We start from the raw sequence: 23,117 nt of genomic DNA on the forward strand, positions 1-23,117 counted from the left end.
GTGGGCTACGGATACCCAGTGGGACCCGGCTCTCAGGAGTCAGTTCTGCTCTGGGTTATCCGAAAGGATTAAGGATGCGCTTGCGCTGTATGAGACTCCCTTTTCCCTTGATGCTGTTATGTCCCTTTCTATCAGAATAGATAGACGTCTGAGGGACAGATTGAAAAATCCTGAGCAATTGGTAACCCCTCCCAAGCAGCAGTTAGTCTGTACGGACCTAGACGAGCCTATGCAGCTAGGAGGAACTACTCGTCAGGTCCGTCCTCCTGAGGCTCGCCGTAGGCGTGGGGTTTGTTTTTTCTGTGGGGGCAGGGGTCATTTCATTAATGTCTGTCCTTCCTTTATCAAAAACAAGAGACCGTCGGAAAACTACTAACCCCAGGCTGTGTGGAGGATGTCAGCAGGGGGGTATACGTTTCCTCCATACGAACATCTCAATTTGTGTTGCCAGCGGTTGTTGTTTTTGGAGTTAAGACGGAGACTATTTCTTTCTTTCTAGACAGTGGAGCAGGAGTAAATTTGATAGATGCCCATTTTGCCCACACTATGGGTTTGTCTCTCTGTACGCTACAGAGACCTATTCCCATATTCGCTATTGATTCTGCTCCTCTGTCTCAGAGAAACCTCACTCACATTGTCCATAACTTACACCTTCGGGTAGGGGACCACCATAACGAGTGTCTTTCATGTTATGTTCTGGAGGGGCTTCCCACTCCTGTGGTATTGGGGCTTCCCTGGTTGGTAGTGCACAATCCAGTGGTGGATTGGCAGGCCAGGGAGATATTGGAGTGGAGTGAGCATTGCAGAGAAAATTGCTTAAATAGCAATTGCTAAGTCGCCTCCATAGCTACTCTACCTAAATTTGTTTCGGACTTTGAGGACGTCTTTTCTGAAAAGGGTTGTCAGAAGTTACCACCTCACCGTCCTTATGATTGCCCGGTTAACCTGATTCCCGGTGCAAAATTACCCAAGACCAGGTTATATAATCTTTCGGGTCCGGAGAGACAAGCCATGAAAGATTATATCTCAGAGAGCTTGGCTAAGGGACACATCAGACCCTCTTCTTCACCCGTGGCTGCAGGGTTTTTCTTTGTTAAAAAGAAAGATGGGGGCCTGCGTCGTTGCCTAGAATTCCGCAAACTAAACCGGATAACCATCCGAGACCCTTACCCTCTTCCTCTCATTCCTGACCTGTTTAATCAGATTGCGGGTGCTAGGTGGTTCTCCAAACTTGATCTTAGGGGGGCCTACAATCTGATTCGTATCAAGGAAGGGGATGAGTGGAAGACAGCTTTTAACACCCCTGAGGGGCATTATGGAATTCTAGTCATGCCTTTCGGTCAGACCAATGCTCCTGCTGTCTTCCAACATTTCGTTAATGACATTTTTAGTCATCTTATCGGCAGGTTTGTGGTGATATACCTAGATGATATTTTAATTTATTCGTCTGATCTGAAAACACATGAGGTGCATGTCAGACAGGTACTGCAGGTCCTACGGACGAATAAATTATATGCGAAAATTGAAAAGTGTGTCTTCGCCGTTCAGGAAATACAGTTCCTAGGTTATTTATTATCTGCTTCAGGTTTCCGTATGGATCCTAGGAAGGTCCAGGCAATTTTAGATTGGGATCTTCCTGAGAACCTCAAAGCACTGCAACGGTTCTTGGGCTTCGCAAATTTCTACTAAAAATTATTCTTTGATTGTCAAACCCCTTACTGACATGACTAGGAAGGGGACTGATTTTTCTAAATGGTCTAACGCCGCTAAAATTGCTTTTTCCTCTCTAAAAGAGAGGTTTACCTCGGCACCTGTACTAATCCAACCTGATGTCTCCTAGCCTTTTATTGTTGAAGTAGATGCGTCAGAGGTGGGAGTGGGGGCTGTACTGTCTCAGGGTCCGTCTCCTGGCAAATGGCGTCCTTGTGCTTTCTTTTCAAAAAAACTATCTGCAGCGGAAAAGAACTATGATATTGGCAATAGGGAACTATTAGCTATTAAACTAGAGTTTAAAGAATGGCGTCACTTTTTAGAGGGGGCAATCCACCCCATCACGGTGATTACAGACCACAAAAACCTTCTGTACCTCGAATCAGCTAAGCGTCTCACCCCTAGACAAGCTAGGTGGTCGCTATTTTTTACCAGGTTTAAAGGGTTTCTGTCACCCCATTAAACCGTTTTTTTTTTTTTCTTTAATAATAATCCCTATAGTGCGATCTCATGATACATAATCAAATTAATAATTTTGGTTCAGTAGATTTTGCTAAAAAACGATTTTTAAAATATGCTAATTACCTTGCTACCAGCAAGTAGGGCGGCTACTTGCTGGTAGCCGCCCTACTTGCCGCATCCATGCTGATTGACAGGGCCAGGGAAGGTAATCCTTCTCTGCTGGCGCTGTTAGAATTTGAAATCTCGCGCCTGCGTCGTACCTGGCTTCAATCGGCGCAGGCGCACTGAGAGGCGGCCGCTCTGCTCGACCGCTCCATCCTCAATGCGCCTGCGTCGATGACGTCATCGCATACACCCGGAAGAGAAGACGCCGTGCGCCTGCGCCAATTGAAGCCAGGTACGACGCAGGCGCGAGATTTCAAATTCTAACAGCGCCAGCAGAGAAGGATTACCTTCCCTGGCCCTGTCAATCAGCATGCCGAGGGGGCGTCATTACCATCGTCTTCTCTTCCGGGTGTATGCGATGACGTCATCGACGCAGGCGCATTGAGGATGGAGCGGTCGAGCAGAGCGGCCGCCTCTCAGTGCGCCTGCGCCGATTGAAGCCAGGTACGGCGCAGGCGCGAGATTTCAAATTCTAACAGCGCCAGCAGAGAAGGATTACCTTCCCTGGCCCTGTCAATCAGCATGCCGAGGGGGCGTCATTACCATCGGAGGATGCGGCTGCTACCAGCAAGTAGCCGCCCTACTTGCTGGTAGCAAGGTAATTAGCATATTTTAAAAATCGTTTTTTAGCAAAATCTACTGAACCAAAATTATTAATTTGATTATGTATCATAAGATCGCACTATAGGGATTATTATTAAAGAAAAAAAAAAAAAACGGTTTAATGGGGTGACAGAAACCCTTTAACTTTTTTATTACCTATCGTCCTAGGGCAAAAAATACCAAGGCAGATGCGTTATCTCGTTGTTTCCCTGGAGGGGGTAATGTGAGTGATCCAGTACCCATTCTACAAGAGGAGTGGTTGTCTCTGCGGTACACTCTGTTCTGGAGGGGAAGGTGTTGGAGGCCCAGCGGGACGCCCCGGTCTCTTGCCCCTCAGAGAAATTTTTGTACCGTTAAACCTGCGTCTCAAATTATTAAAGGAACATCATAATTCGGCACTTGCTGGGCACCCGGGTAGTAAAGCAACCTTGGAACTATTGTCTCGTCGTTTTTGGTGGCCAAGGTTGCGTCAGGATGTGATGGATTTTGTGTCTACTTGTTCTACTTGTGTGCACGCGAAAGTCTCTCATACACGTCCTGCAGGGTCTTTATTGCCACTTGTCATTCCCAATAGGCCATGGACACATCTGTCAATGGATTTTATCACTGACTTACCTTTGTCTGCGGGTAAAACAGTTATTTTGGTAGTAGTGGACAGGTTTAGCAAAATGGTACACTTCATTGTGTTACCCGCACTACCTAATGCTAAGACTCTTGCTCAGGTATTCATCAGTGAAATCGTGAAGCTTCACGGGGTCCCTTCCGATGTTCTTTCGGATCGGGGAACCCAGTTTATTTCTACGTTTTGGAAAGCTTTTTGTTCCCGTTTGGGGGTATCCTTTTCCTCAGCTTTCCATCCTCAGTCGAATGGACAGACTGAGCGTACCAACCAAAACCTTGAGACATATCTAAGGTGTTTTGTGTCTGAAAACCAAGAGGTGTGGTCATCATATTTACCGTTAGCCGAGTTTGCCATAAATAATCGCCGTCAGGAATCCACTGGCAAGTCACCATTTCTTGGTGCATATGGTTTTCATCCCCAATTCTGTACTTTCAAAGAGGGGGGGTCTTCTGGGGTTCCCGAAGAGGAACGGTTTTCGTCATCTCTTTCATCTGTATGGCAGAAAGTGCAAGCTAACTTGAAAAATATGGGAGGTAAATACAAATGCATGGCTGATAAGAGACGGTCGCCAGGTCCGGACCTAGGTGTGAATGACTATGTGTGGTTATCTACTAGGAATATTAAATTTAAGGTTCCCTCTTGGAAACTGGGTCTTAGGTTCATTGGTCCTTACAAAATAGTAGCCATCATTAACCCTGTGGCTTTTCGCCTGGAGCTACCTCAGACTTTTAAAATTCATAACGTCTTCCATAAGTCTTTACTCAAAAAGTATGTTCCACCTCTAGAACCATCACCGCTGCCACCCCTCCTGTTATTGTGGATGGTAATCTAGAGTTTCAAATATCCAAAATTGTTGATTCTCGTCGGGTCCGCCGCTCTCTTCAATATCTGGTGCATTGGAGGGGTTACGGTCCCGAGGAAAGAGTGTGGGTCCCAGCGTCTGAGGTAAACGCCGACAGGTCAGTTCGGGCTTTTCATGCCTCTCATCCTGAGAGACTTAGTCCTGAGTGTCCGGAGGCCCCTCGTGGAAAGGGGGGTACTGTCACGAGGGTATCAAGAGCCACGTCTGACTCCGTTATACCCGGGGTCAGGAAGTCGCAGCGGGTGGCTGCGCGCTCTATGTATAAAGATAGTGCTGTTTCTTAATGGTAGCTTTCTGGGTTTGCCTTGCAACCCTTTTTGGCTCACTCAGGGATCCGTAGCTTCTTCTCCTCAGCTGTTTCTTGTCCAGCACTCCCAACCTCCTTATATTCCCCTCTCCCACTTCTCTGGTTGCCAGATATAGAGCTTCCTGCCTGGACTTCTATACTGACCCACTGGAGCTGTGTAGCTGTGTTCCCTGGTTGTTGTTCCAGAATGTTACCCTCCGGATCCCTGTTGGGCCTTGGTGGGCTGCTGTTGTGGGAAGATATCCACTCCAAGACATGATGACAATACACAATATATTAAAAACACATCTTAATAAAATTTCCACAACACCTGGTACTCCTATCAAAGATACCCCTTAACTCATGTATTCTGCTCTAGAGAGGAGATTCACATTATAATCACAATTTTCTGGTAGCTGTAGAGAAGTGTCTCTCGTGTGTCGTGTCTGCATTGCTGGGAATAGTGGTATTATTGCTAACGTCAACCTAGCTATTGTACAGGGCCCCTCTGTATTATTGGCCGTATGTATGTATGTGTGACTAGTATTTCCACAGGCCAATACCCATCCTGTTGGTAGAGGTACATGTTTGTCTAGGGATGGAACTGTTTTTGTAATATTACATTGCATATATATATTTTTTTTCTGATACTATCTTTTTACAACTTTCTAGATTTCTATCATATTACTTTGCAGAGTCTCATATGTAGGACAGTTATAACGAGCATGATAAGGATTTACATATCCATATTTAACATCATGATCCTGCAAATCTGTGTCATTTGATTGGGAACGTAGGAGCCCTGTCCATACAGCTACTGGGGTGGGGACTGCAATTTTCAAGGCACTACATTTCAGCCATCTTGAGGAATTTCCCGACTGCGTCATCTCGTTGGGGGTCAAGGCTGTCTGCCTCCGTTAGTACCCCTTCTGTATCTTCTTCGAGGTTAAGGCTGTCTGCCTCCGTTCCTGCCTCCTCTCTCGCTCTCACAAGCTTCACTCGGGTGGCGTGGATTCAAATTGGAGATTGTTCAGTCAGCACAGCTGTTCTGGTTACTGCAATGACGGTAGTAGGTGGGCCATATACAAAATCACCTTGAGCTCTTCCTTTCTTCAGTGTTTCGACCACCATCTCATCCCCCACCCTGTATGGGTGGGTGGGTTCCTGTGGAAAAGAGGGTAACTTACAAGCAACTTTGTCCTCAGTTTTGTTAAGTACCTGTATCAATTTGGTGACATAGTCTTCCCTAATCTGGTCTATGTCGCCTTCCTGTACCACTAGGGGGTGACTTGCCCAAGGAGTTGGAAAGGGCCTACCCATAAGGATTTCAATGCTGTTATGTCCTATTCCGTGGAAATGTGCTATTAAGATGGAAGCACTGTATTGGGGGAATGCATAACTTCCCCTCTTTGCAGACTAATTCTAATCCTGTCTTAGGATTTTTCTGCAATACTGGATAACACCAGTCTTGTTGTTCCTGTTCAGTGGCATACCACTGAAGATCAGTAAGTATTTGCAACATCTCAGGGGTTGGAGGTGCCAGACATGGCATCTCCCAATGGTTACACAAACCTGTGAGGTTGCATTTGGCCACTCATTTCGCCACCTTATCTGCCAGCGCATTGCCCTGTGAGACATGATCCTTACCATCTGCTGCCGTGAATCCTCTCCTCTGCCAAATCATACCATGGTCCCACACTACCCCATGTGTGTACCTACTCTCAGTATAAATGGTAACATGTCTATCAGTATGTAGAATACATGTCCTAGTGAGTGCCATGAGCTCCGCTGCCTGCTGTGTTGAGTGCGGATGTCCTTGAGTAGGCCTACAACATCATGAGTGGTGTGCAAAATGGTGTAATGTCACATTGTGAAAGGAGTTGCCAACTCTACCATCATAGCACAGGCTGCAAGAGAACGCAGACATGCCGGCATCCCTTGAACAGAGGTGGGCATTACCTTTGAGAAAAATACACAAGGACGCAACTTGCCTCCGTTTTCTTGTGTCAGTACACCCGCCATGGTTTTACAATTTTGGCGTGCAAACATGTGGAAGGGCATATTATAGTCAGGGAGGCCCAGCCCTGGACTCGACCTGAGCGAACATTTCAGATAATCAAATGCATTGTACATTTCAGAAGACTATTTAATCAAATCTGGATTTTCTTCCAGAGTTGCTTGCCTCAAAACATTGTCAATAGTGGGAGCAATCAGGAATCCATTGTCTACAGTAATTTATCATACCAAGGAAAGATAACATTTCTTTCTTGGTGTGCGGGGCGACCAAACCCGCAATAGACTGAACTCTTTCTGCGCTGATTCTCCGTTCACCTTTTGTGAGGACAAAGCCCAAGTATTCAACCTGCATTTTACACCATTGCATTTTCTTAAGTGTCACTTAGTGACCACATCCTGACAATCATTATAACAGTGATAAACCCTCCTGAATGCTGGCCTCCGCTGACATGCTACACAGTAACAAATCATCGACATATTGCAGCAGCACAGAACCTTGGGGGGTGTACTATGGCTCTAACATCGCTTGGAGGACTATGCTGTACACTACAGGTGAATCAGCATATCCCTGGGGTCTGCACCAGGTCAGTTGGCGTCCTTCAAAGGAAAAAGCAAAAAGTAGTCTGGTTATCTTATCAACTGGGATAGAGAAGAATGCATTTTTCAGATCTATCACACTGAACCAAACAGCGTCTGCTGGAATGGCAGATAATGATTAAGTGACATCAGGTACAACAGGGGCTATGTTGTTGATGGCCCCTAAATCCTGTACAAAGCGGGTAGCACCATCTGCCTTTGTCACTGGATTCACGGGCGTGCTGTAGGGTGAAATCACCTCTTACAGGATTCCCTTTTGTAGGAATTCTTCTATCATTGGTCTAAGTCCATCAAGTTTCTCTTTTGACAGCGGGTATTGTTTCTGGAACACTGAGATGACTCCTGGTTTCACAGTAGCTGTGTAAAGTGTGCAATCTATGAATCCTGTGTCATATTCATTTGAAGACCATAATGCAGGGTTAATGTTATTAAGTTCTGGGTGGTCCCGTATGTTTGCAAGAATCAGTGGCACTGGTGTAGAGACTGGAATGAGATCTGAGTGTACTCTTATGTCCTGATTCTTTGCTGATACCTGCAAGTCAAGCTTAATGAACAAATCTCTCCCTAACAGGCTAACTGGGCAATCTGGTATAATGCTGAATACATGATCTGTGATGTATTCCCTGTCCATGTTCTCGAGTGGTAGTGAGTCAGTTTTGAAAGTTTTTGTCAAAACCCCATTAATTCACATAGAAGGCTCACACTTCCTTCCTCCCACTCTGAGTCATCTAAGTCCACCCCTTTTAGTCGGACGCTGTGGTCCTCCTTTTTGTCTGTCATTAGTATCCTAGCTGTCCAAAAGAACAGAGCTCAGATGTTAAGCACAACACTTAACATGTAACACATAACTGAAAACATTGAAACAAACAGATCTGACAATACAGACATGAACACACAAAGGGCCCATAAAAACTTTTCATTGACTTCAATAAAAAAAATGTACAGCTTGATCAATGCTGTTGGCACCAATAAAAACCAAAAACTTCCAAAAAATAAATAAAAATAAAATTCTCAATGTGCATATTATATAAAAACAAATACCGTATTCCATACACATTCACATACATTTTCATGTACTTAAAACAGCTCATAATCAGTCTTCACACATATTCGCCTCAATTACAACTCAAAGCCACACCCATTCACATTCCACTGAATCATTCATGTCTTCCAACCCACATTGTTTCATCCCGAAACTTGCAGCACAGACAAACACAGCTTTCCTGGAAACAAATAGCCACACCACACACAGTTTGTTGCTGCATTTCCCAATCTCTTCTGGTTTTCCCTCTGTGATTAATCAACTCTTATAAGAAGACAATATACATGTTATAATCATAGTCATTTTGTTAAAAGCTGGATTCCCACATTACACTGCTTGGGGAAGAAAATGACCGAACAATTCTTTATCTTGTATAATATATTACACATTACTTACTCTGCATGATTTCCTGGCCGCTTCCCTTATCTCAGGAATGTGTTTGTGTGAAGGCGGGGGAAGTGGATTTCTATAGCTAGATACATACAATTCTTATCCATTAACTGATGCTGTCTGAAGTCCATGTGGAGACGTTCCGTTTTAAGGTAAGCATTAGTCCATCAGATTGTTAATAAATGTGGAAATAATTAGACTGTCATTCTGGAGAACCAGTAGCCCTGCCTCTAATTTCCAGCAATCCACAAATCTCCAGAAATCAATAACGCTTTCTGAGGGTTTTTGCTTACATGTTACGGCTACTAGGAGTGAAGACTTTTGTTTAAATACCTATATCATGTGTTTTTCTAGCTCCTTTCATATAATCCATATCCCATGAAGGGTTAGGTTCAAAATACGGTCAGGCGGCAGTGTCGCCTAAGCATAGACCCTTGACCATGTCCATGTAATATATGCTATTGTCTCCTTCCTTGGGAAAGGGGTCTATCGCTTCCATTGCCTCTGTCCACTCTGCCAAATTATCTACCCATGAGTTAACAAGGTAATAATTTGTAGGACTGACTCGGGCAACATATTGTTTACATGTTTCTCCTGGTTCTGGTTTAGGGTATTCTATCTTAGATTTTTTTTGACTACCCATTATTAAAACTTATTTTCTTACAAAAAGAATTCAAAACACAGAATGTTAGTCTTGGGACGACAGTTGTACACTTACGACCCAGTCTGTCACTTCCCCTTATATAACTATTAGACAAAACAAGTTATCATGCAAAAACTTCTACAATTATCAAACAACTTATCATGCAAAACTTCTACAATTATCTTATTAAGAATCAAATCAAGCTGTTAAACCGTCTGTTCCCTGAACAGATCTTTTACGGGACTCCCTGAGCCCTCTGAAGTGCACTTTCCTGGTTACTGGATTCCCTGAATCTTTTCTGTTCCCGAAACAGATCTTTTACGGGGCTCCCTGAGCCCTCTGAAGTGCACTTTCCTGGTTACTGGATTCCCTGAATCCTTTCTGTTCCCGGAACAGATCTTTTACGGGGCTCCCTGAGCCCTCTGAAGTGCACTTGTCTTGTTACTGGATTCCCTGAATCCTAAGGCAAAAACTCCCTGAGTTATGCTTACTGTATCCCTGACACAGTACTTCGAAGTCTATCTAAGGGTCCCTTATGTACTTACTTGAATCGAGACGTGGTCAGTGCCCCGGAATGGCCTAAAGGACAAAAATCAGTGTCTCTTCTTACCAAACATCAGGGATGACCTTCCCAATTCCGGACGAAAGCCCCCAAATTGTAAGGAAATATTCTTATCTTTCCCTTATATTGTACCTGAGGTACAAGACTTCGGTATTCAGCTTGATTTGATTCTATCTGGCCAGAGAGAGTGATAATGAGGTAAGACACAGTGCTGTGTAGTTTCAAAATCACTCTAAGAATTTTATTACCTTTTAGACATATATATAGTACTCAATGACATGATGTTTAAGTTAAACAGTAACACATGTTTTTAGCCAGCTAATTATCTTCTACCAGAGTCCAAGGCAATTCATAACATGCTAGAAAAACCGCTTAGTAATAGCTTATCATATGGACTTTCACCTGCTATGTGTCCATGCTTGCGTAATTAATGTATGGAACATGATGTAATATAAGCTTATATAAAAAATATATGGTTTGGACTGAAATAGAATCTATCAGGGCCTTCCCATTTCCCTCCCTTAGCGTGACGCCGGTCATGACAAGCGCAAATCAAGAGTGTCGTAAGTGGAACTATCTACTTCCTACCATTCCACGCTTCAAGAGCTTTTCTACAAGTAATGAAGTAATGTTTTCTTGTTTATGTTCCTTTGTTCTTTTGTTGCAGGTGTTCCAGTAGAAAAACATCTGTATTTCATGGACTTGAACAAGATTATTATTGTTATTAGAAATCATAGATTTCGACGTGGAGTATCATGTTACACATGCATGGTTTGCCTTTTCATGATGTGTGTCCCTTCTCTCTTCCCCTAGCTTCTGCTCTCTCTTGTCTCCTCCCCTCTTCTTCATTCTGGCTTCACCCCTCATCTCAGCTACTTGCTCTGTTAGCTGCTCACTGCATGATTTTTTGACCTATCCATCTGTTCATCGGTGTATGATCTGCACAGTTTGGAATAAACTTCTTCACGATCTACAAGGTGTCGTTTGGATCTAGTCACTGTCAGCCAATTCACCTAAGATTATGGTTATCGCCATCTCAGCAGAACTGTAAGTTCAGAGATCACATTGTAATGCTTAGACTGGAGAGGCAGAACAACTACTACTATTACTACTACTATCACTACTACTACTACTACTATCACTACTACTACTACTACTACCACTACTACTACTATCACTACTACTATCATTACCACTACTACTACTACTACTACTATCATAACTACTATTACTACTATCACTACTACTACTACTACTATCACTACTACTACTCCTATCATTACTACTACCACTACCACTATTATTTACTACTACTACTATCACAACTACTACTATCATTAGTACTACTATCATTACTACTACTATCACTACTACTACTACTACTATCACTACTATTACTTCTACTATTATCACTACTACTACTACTATTACTACTACTATCACTACTACTACTATCACTACTAATACTATCACTACTATCATTACTAATATTACTACTACTATCACTACTACTATTACTACTACTACTACTATCACTACTAATACTATCACTACTACTACTACCACTACTATTACTACTACTACTACTATCACTACTACTACTACTACTACTACCACTACTATTACTACTACTACTATCACTACTACTACTACTATCACTACTATTACAACTACTACTACTATCAATACTACTACTATCACTACTACTATCACTACTACTACTATCACTACTACTACTACTACTATCACTACTACTACTACTATCACTACTACTACTACTATCACTACTACTACTACTACTATCAGTAGAGAAAGATGCAAACCACTACTACTATCACTACTACTACTACTATCACTACTACTACTAACATTACTACTACTACTACTACTATTACTGCTATCACTACTACTACTATCACTACTACTACTATCACTACTAATACTATCACTACTACTACCACTACTATTACTACTATTACTACTACTACTATTAGTAGTACTACTATTACTACTATCACTACTACTATTACTACTACTGCTATCACTACTACTATTACTACTACTATCACTACTACTACTACTACTACTATCACTACTACTATAACTACTATCACTACTATCACTACTACTACTATCACTACTACTTTCACTACTACTACTATCACTACTACTATCACTACTACTATCATTACTACTATTACTTCTACTATTATCACTACTACTACAACTACTACTATACTACTACTATCATTACTAATATATACTACTATACTATACACTACTATTACTAAAAATCACTACTACTACTATCACTATACTACTATATCTACTATACTATCACTACTACTATCACTACTACTACCACTACTATTATCACTACTAATACTATCACTACTACTACCACTACTATTACTACTACTACTATTAGTAGTACTACTATTACTACTACTATCATTACTACTACTACTACTATCATCACTACTACTATTACTTCTACTATTATCACTACTACTACAACTACTACTATTACTATCACTACTACTATCACTACTACTACTATCATTACTAATAGTACTACTACCACTACTACTACTATCACTACTACTACTACTATCACTACTACTACCACTACTACTACTATCACTACTACTACTACTATTACTACTACTATCACTACTACTATTACTACTAAAATCACTACTACTACTATCACTACTACTATTATAACTACTATTACTACTACTACTACTATCATTACTACTACTATCATTACTACTACTACTACTACTACTATCACTACTACTATTACTTCTACTATTATCACTACTACTACAACTACTACTATTACTATCACTACTACTATCACTACTACTATCATTACTAATATTACTACTACTATCACTACTACTACTATCACTACTACTACTATAACTACTATCACTACTACTACTATCACTACTACTATCACTACTACTACTATCATTACTACTACTATCACTACTATCACTACTAATACTATCACTACTACTATCACTACTACTACTACTATCACTACTACTATCATTACTACTATTACTACTACTATCACTACTACTATTACTACTACTATCACTACTACTACTACTATCACTACTACTACTATAACTACTATCACTACTACTACTATCACTACTACTACTACTATCACTACTACCACTACTATCACTACTACTACCACTACCACTACTATCACTACTACTACTACTACTACTACTACTATCATTACTACTACTATCATTACTACTACTACTACTACTACTATCATCACTACTACTATTACTTCTACTATTATCACTACTACTACAACTACTACTATTACTATCACTACTACTATCACTACTACTACTATCATTACTAATAGTACTACTACCACTACTACCACTATCACTACTACTACTATCACTACTACTACCACTACTATCACTACTAATACTATCATTACTACTATTACTACTACTATCACTACTACTACTACTATCATTACTACTATTACTACTACTACTATCACTACTACTATCACTACTACTATTATCACTACTACTTCAACTACTACTATTACTATCACTACTACTATCACTACTACTACTATCATTACTAATATTACTACCACTACCACTACTATCACTACTATTACTACTACTACCACTACTACTACTATCATTACTACTACTACTATCACTACTACTATTACTTCTATTATCACTACTACTACAACTACTACTATTACTATCACTACTACTATCACTACTACTACTATCATTACTAATATTACTACTACTATCACTACTACTACTATCACTACTACTACTATAACTACTATCACTACTACTACTATCATTACTACTACTATCACTACTAATACTATCATTACTACTACTATCACTACTACTACTACTATCACTACTACTATCATTACTACTACTATCACTACTACTTGTCACGGCTGTATGTGGGCAACAATAGTAATACACAGTACAGAGCTACTGACTGGACCCAGAACTAGGGAGGATAACGGGTGACCCCTGTCCGACCCTCAACGCTCTCCCTATTCTGCTAAAGCACATGCCCGGATCCAAATGGCGGAAAGAGGCATGCCCACGTGCCTAAGACTAATGACCACTGTAACCCCTACAATAGTGGAAGGGGCACGGCCACCAGTGCCCTACTCAGTATATGGAGGGAACCGTGGCCACCTCAGATCCAGTCAGAAAATAAACAGGAACACAACAATGTCTGCACACATAGCTGACGGTGTTGCAGCCGCAGAGAAGATGGATCCAAGGACAGGCTGGCAATATCCGGAGTGCTAGCTGCAGCAGAACACAGGTCCAGTGAACTGATAGCTACAAGTGAAGAAACTAAAGCCAGAGCTACAACTGAAGTGAGAACTATAATCCACATCCTATCATAGGAGGAGGGGTGATATAAAGAGAGGAAAATCAAACACATGAAGGACAGCTGTGGTGAAAGAAACCAAAAGTAAACAGAGTAGTGAGAACTCCTCCCAGCTCTAGTAGTGACATCATCACAGGGGTGGAGAAACAGAGCTGTGAGAACGTCCCAAAGCTCTGGTAGTGACAGTACCCCCCCCTCTACGGGTGGACTCCGGACACCCAGGACCCACCTTCTCAGGATGAGCCCTATGAAATGCCCTGATGAGGCGAGTGGCTTTAATGTCCGACACCGGAACCCACATCCTCTCCTCAGGACCATAACCCTTCCAATGAACGAGGTACTGAAGAGAACCGCGGACCATGCGAGAGTCCACAATTCTGGAAACCTCAAACTCCAGATTGCCATCAACCAAAATCGGAGGAGGAGGCAAAGAGGAGGGTACCGTGGGCTGGACATATGGTTTTAAGAGAGATCTGTGAAATACATTATGTATCTTCCAAACCCGTGGAAGATCAAGACGGAAGGCAACAGGATTGATGACTGACAAGATTTTATAAGGCCCAATAAACTTGGGACCCAATTTCCAGGAGGGAACCTTCAACTTAATGTTTCTAGTAGACAACCACACCAGATCACCCACATTCAGGTCCGGACCAGGCACACGTCTCTTATCAGCCACACGCTTATACCTCTCACTCATCTTTTTAAGATTACCCTGAATCTTTTGCCAAATGGTAGACAAAGACGAGGAAAATCTCTCCTCCTCAGGTAAACCAGAAAGAGCCCCTCCCGAGAATGTCCCAAACTGTGGATGGAACCCATATGCACCAAAGAATGGTGACTTATCAGAAGATTCCTGACGACGGTTGTTCAGAGCAAACTCAGCAAGAGGGAGAAATGAACACCAATCCTCCTGGTTCTCTGAAACAAAACAGCGCAAATATGTCTCCAGATTCTGATTGAGGCGCTCAGTCTGACCATTCGACTGCGGATGAAAAGCAGAAGAGAAGGACAGCCGAACCCCCAGGCGAGAACAGAAAGCCTTCCAGAACCTGGACACAAACTGCGTGCCTCTATCGGAAACAATATCAGAGGGAATGCCGTGCAATTTAACAATATGGTCGACAAAAGCTTGCGCCAACGTTTTAGCATTAGGTAAACCAGGGAAAGGTACGAAATGAGCCATCTTGCTAAAACGGTCCACCACCACCAGGATCACCGACTTCCCCGAGGAACGAGGAAGATCCGTGATAAAGTCCATGGACAGGTGTGTCCAAGGACGGGAAGGAATGGGTAACGGGAGAAGGGAACCTGAAGGCCGTGAACGAGGGACCTTAGCGCGAGCGCACGTCTCACAAGCAGCCACAAAACCCTCCACCGACTTACGAAGAGCCGGCCACCAAAATCTCCGAGCAATGAGATCCACCGTGGCTCTACTCCCGGGGTGACCAGCAAGAACCGTATCATGATGCTCCTTAAAGAGTTTGTGACGTAGCTCAGGAGGCACGAACAACTTCCCAGAAGGACAACGGGCAGGTGTCTCAGTCTGGGCAGCCTGGACCTCGGCCTCCAAATCGGAATATAGAGCAGAAACAACTACCCCCTCCGCCAAAATGGGACCCGGGTCCTCGGAGTTTCCTCCTCCCGGAAAACAGCGAGAGAGAGCATCAGCCTTCACATTTTTTATCCCAGGTCGGAATGTAACAACAAAATTGAATCTGGAGAAGAACAGAGACCATCTGGCCTGTCTCGGATTCATACGCCTGGCCGACTCCAAGTATGCCAGATTCTTATGGTCGGTAAAAACGGTGATAGGGTGCCTGGCCCCCTCCAACCAATGGCGCCATTCCTCGAAAGCCAACTTGATGGCCAACAACTCCCTATCGCCCACATCATAGTTTCTCTCTGCCGGGGAGAGTTTTTTAGAGAAAAAGGCACAGGGTCGCCACTTGGCAGGGGAAGGGCCCTGGGACAAAACCGCACCCACACCCACCTCGGAAGCATCCACCTCAACAATAAAAGGTAAGGAAACATCGGGATGCACCAAGACGGGAGCAGACGCAAAATTCTCTTTAATCTTAGAAAAGGCTGCAAGCGCCTCCTCCGACCAAGAGGAAAAATCCGCCCCCTTTTTTGTCATGTCAGTGAGGGGTTTGACAACAGAGGAATAATTCAAAATGAACTTTCTGTAATAGTTCGCAAAACCCAGAAAGCGCATCAATGCCTTCTGATTCTCAGGAAGCTCCCACTCAAGTACAGCACGGACCTTCTCGGGATCCATGCGAAAACCAGAAGCAGAGAGGAGAAAACCCAGAAATTGAATCTCCGATACCATAAAAAGACATTTCTCCAGCTTGGCGTACAATTTATTTTCCCGCAGAATTTGCAGAACCTGAAAAAGATGATCCTGATGGGTCTGAACATCAGGGGAAAAAATCAAAATATCATCAAGATACACCAATACAAATTTCCCCATTAAATGATAGAAAATACTATTAACAAAATGCTGAAAGACGGCCGGAGCATTCATCAGGCCGAAAGGCATAACGAGATTCTCGAAATGCCCGTCAGGGGTATTAAAGGCCGTTTTCCATTCATCCCCCTCTCTGACCCTGACCAGGTTGTACGCGCCTCTCAAATCCAATTTGGAAAACACCTTGGCCCCAACAATTTGATTGAAGAGGTCCGGGATCAGAGGAAGGGGATAGGGATCGCGAATCGTGATACGGTTCAGCTCCCTAAAATCTAGGCAAGGTCTCAGAGAGCCATCTTTCTTTTTAACAAAAAAAAAACCCGCGGCCACAGGTGACTTTGAGGGACGAATATGCCCCTTTTCGAGACTCTCGGAGATGTAAGTTCGCATAGCGATTCTTTCCGGTTGTGAGAGATTGTAGAGGCGTGCTTTTGGCAGCTTGGCGCCGGGAATGAGGTTAATGGGACAGTCAAACTCCCGGTGAGGAGGTAGCTCCTGAACACCGCTCTCGGAAAACACGTCCGAGAAATCAGAGAGAAATGATGGCACCGTTTTAGTAGACACCTCTGCAAAAGTCGCTGTGAGACAATTCTCTCTACAAAAGTCACTCCACTCATTTATTTGCCTTCCTTGCCAATCAATAGTGGGGTTATGTCTAGTGAGCCAGGGTAACCCCAAAACTAGAGGAGACGGCAATCCGTTAAGGACAAAACAAGATATATCCTCCACATGAGTGTCACCTACAGCTAGCCGGATATTGTGAACAATGCCTTTCAGAGATCTCTGTGAGAGTGGAGCAGAGTCAATAGCAAAAACAGGTATATCCTTTTCTAATGTGCAAACCTGAAAACCATGCATGGCTACAAATTGAGTGTCAATAAGATTGACGGCCGCTCCACTATCGACAAAAATCTCACAAGAAATGACTTTGCTCTCTAGCGCCACCCTGGCAGACAGGAGAAAACGGGAACTGCAGGTCAGAGGAAAAGCATCAAATCCTACATCAACTTTGCCCAAAGTAGCAGATGAAGCAGAACTTGATGATTTACCTTTTGAGATTTTTCTCTTATTATCGCTCTTAGTACGGTTCAAGAATCTCCTAGATGGACAAACATTTGCCAAATGACCTATGCCCCCACAACAAAAACAGACCATACTCTGAGGACTAAATCCTCTTTTATCAGGGGCAAGTCGAGCTAGCTGCATGGGCTCCTCCTCAGAGGGGAGCGAGACAGGATGAGGCCCCTGCACACTGAATGAGTCCGCACCACTTCCCCTAGACTGACAATGGCTGGACAGAGAGGTCTCGTTTCTTTCTCTTAGACGCCTGTCAAGGCGTACCGCCAATGACATGGCAGACTCTAAGGACGTTGGTCTCTCATGGAAAGCAAACGCATCTTTTAATCTCTCCGAGAGACCATGACAGAACTGACTCCGGAGTGCAGCATCATTCCAACCCGAATCAGCTGCCCATCTCCGAAATTCAGAACAATAAAGCTCCGCAGACCGTTTGTTCTGGCATAAAACACGTAGGTTAGATTCGGCCAGAGCAACACGATCCGGGTCATCATAAATCTGCCCCAGGGCCACAAAAAATCCCTCCACGGATCGAAGGAGGGATCCCCTGATGGCAGCGAAAAAGCCCAAGTCTGAGCATTACCCCTGAGCAGGGAGATGACAATCCTCACCCTCTGCTCTTGATTACCAGAAGAGTGAGGACACAAGCAAAAATGGAGTTTGCATGCCTCTCTGAAACGAACAAAACTCTCACTGCCCCCGGAGAACGTCTCCGGAAGTGAGACCTTTGGCTCGCAACAGACTCCATGAGCCGGAGCAGGGCCCAATGCTTGAAGCTGAGTCATAGATTGACGGAGATCCGCTACTTCCAAAGAAAGACCCTGCATGCGGTCAACCAGGCCAGAAAGCGGATCCATGTCAAAAAAGGACGGTTTTGGTGGATTATAATGTCACGGCTGTATGTGGGCAACAATAGTAATACACAGTACAGAGCTACTGACTGGACCCAGAACTAGGGAGGATAACGGGTGACCCCTGTCCGACCCTCAACGCTCTCCCTATTCTGCTAAAGCACATGCCCGGATCCAAATGGCGGAAAGAGGCATGCCCACGTGCCTAAGACTAATGACCACTGTAACCCCTACAATAGTGGAAGGGGCACGGCCACCAGTGCCCTACTCAGTATATGGAGGGAACCGTGGCCACCTCAGATCCAGTCAGAAAATAAACAGGAACACAACAATGTCTGCACACATAGCTGACGGTGTTGCAGCCGCAGAGAAGATGGATCCAAGGACAGGCTGGCAATATCCGGAGTGCTAGCTGCAGCAGAACACAGGTCCAGTGAACTGATAGCTACAAGAGAAGAAACTAAAGCCAGAGCTACAACTGAAGTGAGAACTATAATCCACATCCTATCATAGGAGGAGGGGTGATATAAAGAGAGGAAAATCAAACACATGAAGGACAGCTGTGGTGAAAGAAACCAAAAGTAAACAGAGTAGTGAGAACTCCTCCCAGCTCTAGTAGTGACATCATCACAGGGGTGGAGAAACAGAGCTGTGAGAACGTCCCAAAGCTCTGGTAGTGACACTACTACTATTTACTACTACTACTATCACTATACTATCACTACTACTACTATCACTACTACTATCACTACTAATACTATCACTACTACTACCACTACTATTAGTACTACTATTACAACTACTATTACTACTATCACTACTACTGCTATCAATACTATTACTACTACTATCACTACTACTACTATCACTACTACTATCACTACTACTACTATTACTACTATCACTACTACTACTATCACTACTATCACTACTAATACTATCATTACTACTATCACTACTACTACTATCATTACTACTATTACTACTACTACTATCACTACTAATACTATCACTACTACCACTACTATCACTACTATTACTACTACTACTATTAGTACTACTATTACAACTACTACCACTACTATCACTACTACTACTATCACTTCTACTACTACTGCTATCACTACTACTACTACTATAACTATCACTACTACTACTATCACTACTACTACTATCACTACTACTACCACTACTACTACTATCACTACTACTACTACTACTACTATTACTATCACTACTACTACTATCACTACTACTACAACTACTACTATTACTATCACTACTACTACTATCACTACTACTACTATCATTACTAATATTACTACTATCACTACTACTATTACTACTACTACTATCAGTACTACTATCACTACTACTACTACTATCGCTACTACTATCACTACTACTACTAACATTACTACTACTACTGCTATCACTACTACTACTATCACTACTACTACCACTACTATCACTACTATTACTACTATTACTAATACTACTACTATTACTACTACTATCACTACTACTACTATCACTACTACTACTATAACTACTATTACTACTATAACTACTATCACTACTACTACTACTTTTACTACTACTATCACTACTACTATTACTACTACTATTACTACTACTGCTATCACTACTATTACTACTACTATACTACTACTACTCTCTACTAACTACAACACATACTACTACTTTACACTCATACTTACACTACACAATATTCTACCACTACTATTACTCTCACTACTACTACTATTACTACTACTACTATCACTACTACTATCACTACTATTACTAGTACTATCACTACTACTACTACTACTATCACTAGTACTATCACTACTACTTCTATTATCACTACTAGTACCACTACTACTATCACTACTACTATCACTACTACTATTATCACTACAACTATTACTACTATCACTACTACTACTATTACTACTACTGCTATCACTACTATTATCACTACTACTATCTTACTACTACTATTCTACTACTACTTTCACTACTACTACTACTACTAACACTATTACTACTACCACCCATAGACAGTCTTGTATGTTCCATGCTAAGCTGCCGCTGATGCTATTGCAGCCACGTGCTACTATATCCGTACCGTACCCTTTCCACATCCACACTGCACTGCTGCTGACAATTAGAAGGGAGAAATGTTTTTGGTTCGTTCACAATAAGCCTCTTTTTCTTGTGCGTGTTGTTTGGGCAGAATTCCGACCCTGTCATGGCATCATTTTTGGACACTTGGTCCCCCAACAAGCCACTGTTTTATTTGCTTTATCTTTTTTAATCCCATAACACTGTGTGTGGTTAAACATCATCTGCCCTCGATTAGGGACAATATTTGGAAGCTTTGGAATATGAAGAAGCAGAAGACATGTGCCGGCCGGTGTGATATTAAACATGCTGCATGTTACCGCTGTCATACGTGTGTTCCCCACAGCGATGTACGTCCGTGTCACTGACATCACTTACTATTGCTGGCATTGTGTTCCAGAACTTGGGGACGGGTGGAGGGCGGAGGGAGAAAGGAAAAAATCATTAACAATAAACAAAAAGAACAACAAGTTTTCCTAAAAAGCCCTAGGAGGCTAGAGGGGGTTAGAGACCAACTTCCAGGACAACTGCAGGAACTTTGGTTCGGCACAAATCAATTCAGGTCAAATATTCAACGAATCTGACCCAAATCTCGAGTGGTTCTCTCATCTCTAACCAGGATCTGTGACTTTATCCCCTTCTCAGATCCGGGCGAGCCTCGGTGACATGGCTTCCTCCACCTCATCCCTACATGGGAACGGTCCATGTAACCCACCATACATGTTATGCTTTATTACTGTTCTAGATGTGCGTGCCCCATGTATGAATGTGACGATAGATACGGACGTTGGTCATTGCGTTTATTGAATACAGAAAATATATATAGTGACAAGCCCACCACCTGTGACCACCATGATCTGAACTGGATTTTCATCTTCCATTGACCCTCTGTATTTCGGCCTCAGGTTTGAGATGATTACCCCATGCGGCCTTCTTCTCATAGAGGGTCCACTGTTGTCTGAATGTTCTAGGATGTGATTCTGCAGCAGACAGCGGTGGTCCAGTCCATGTTCCCGCATTGACAGTGACATTTATTTGATCCCTGGATATCCCATGATCCACAGCTCATCCCGCAGGAGCAGCTTGCAGCAATGTAACCTGTAGAGGGATGGAGAGCAGTTATCAATTACCAGACCTTCACATCAGGGGCACAGAATGCATGGTGCGTGAGGTCATGCTCCACCTATGCGGCATTCAGTCAGAAACCATTATGTGACGTTTACTACAACGATTTCTGTGGGAAAAATGCTCTGCAAACAGATTTGTGAAGCCAGCCTTACGTGTCACGTGCAGATATGCCCTCTCCATCACAGTAAAAATAATGTGATGTCCTCATGAGGATGGGAACGTGGTCACCATAGGAGGTACTTTTCGATACACAATCGATACTTTTGTCCCGGTATTGATACGATACCGGGATTTCCATTTTTTCGATACTGGGCTGCGCTGCTGCGCAGTCTAGTATCACAGAACATGAGCGCGCTGCTGTCAGCGTGCTCATGTTCCCTCAGCAGCACAGGGGAGAAGGAAGCAGTCTCTCCCTCCCCCGTGTGCTGCTGCCACCAATGAGGAGAGAGGGGCGGAGGAGGGGTGAGCGCAGTGCGCCACCAATGATAGGACCACATTTAATGGGTCTGGACTTAGTTAAGTTAGCAGGCTACATAGAGCTACTCCGTTCACCCGCTGTGGCCCCCATTACTGTCTCCTGCTCCGTATGCTAATTACTACTATCGGAGCGATGGGGAGGAGACATCAGCTTCTCTCCTGGGAGAACGAACGCCCAGGAGAGAAGCTGATGTTTCCTCCCCATCGTTCCGATAGTAGTAATTAGCATATGGAGCAGGAGACTGTAATGGGGGCCACAGCGGGCAAACGGAGCGGCACCCAGGAATAATAGTAGGCGCAGGGAGATCCCTGGGCGCCTCTCTATGTAGCCGGCTATTTAATTAAGTCCGGACCCACGAAAGGTCGTCTTTAACTTTTAATACAAGAGGCAGGTGCCGGCAGCAGATTCACATTGCCGGCACCCTGCCTCTGACAGGGAACTGCGATCAGCAGCAGTTAACCCCTCAGGTGCGGCACCCAAAGGAATTAACTGCCGCTGATTTGCTGCCAGTACCCGCATCCTGTATTAAAGGTTAATTATCATTGGTGGCGCAGTGCACCCGCCCCCCCTCAACCCCCCAGTATTA

At 43.3% G+C, this 23,117-nt stretch overlaps 1 protein-coding gene across 2 annotated transcripts in view; it reads right to left on the bottom strand.

Moving 5' to 3' along the window:
* LOC120991971 (zinc finger protein OZF-like) overlaps positions 1-23,117 on the bottom strand; it is a 576,950-nt gene that overhangs the window by 324,108 nt on the left and 229,725 nt on the right. The gene's annotated exons all lie outside the window — the stretch shown is intronic.

Source organism: Bufo bufo, chromosome 2, assembly GCF_905171765.1.
Source record: "Bufo bufo chromosome 2, aBufBuf1.1, whole genome shotgun sequence".
Lineage (NCBI taxonomy): Eukaryota > Metazoa > Chordata > Amphibia > Anura > Bufonidae > Bufo > Bufo bufo.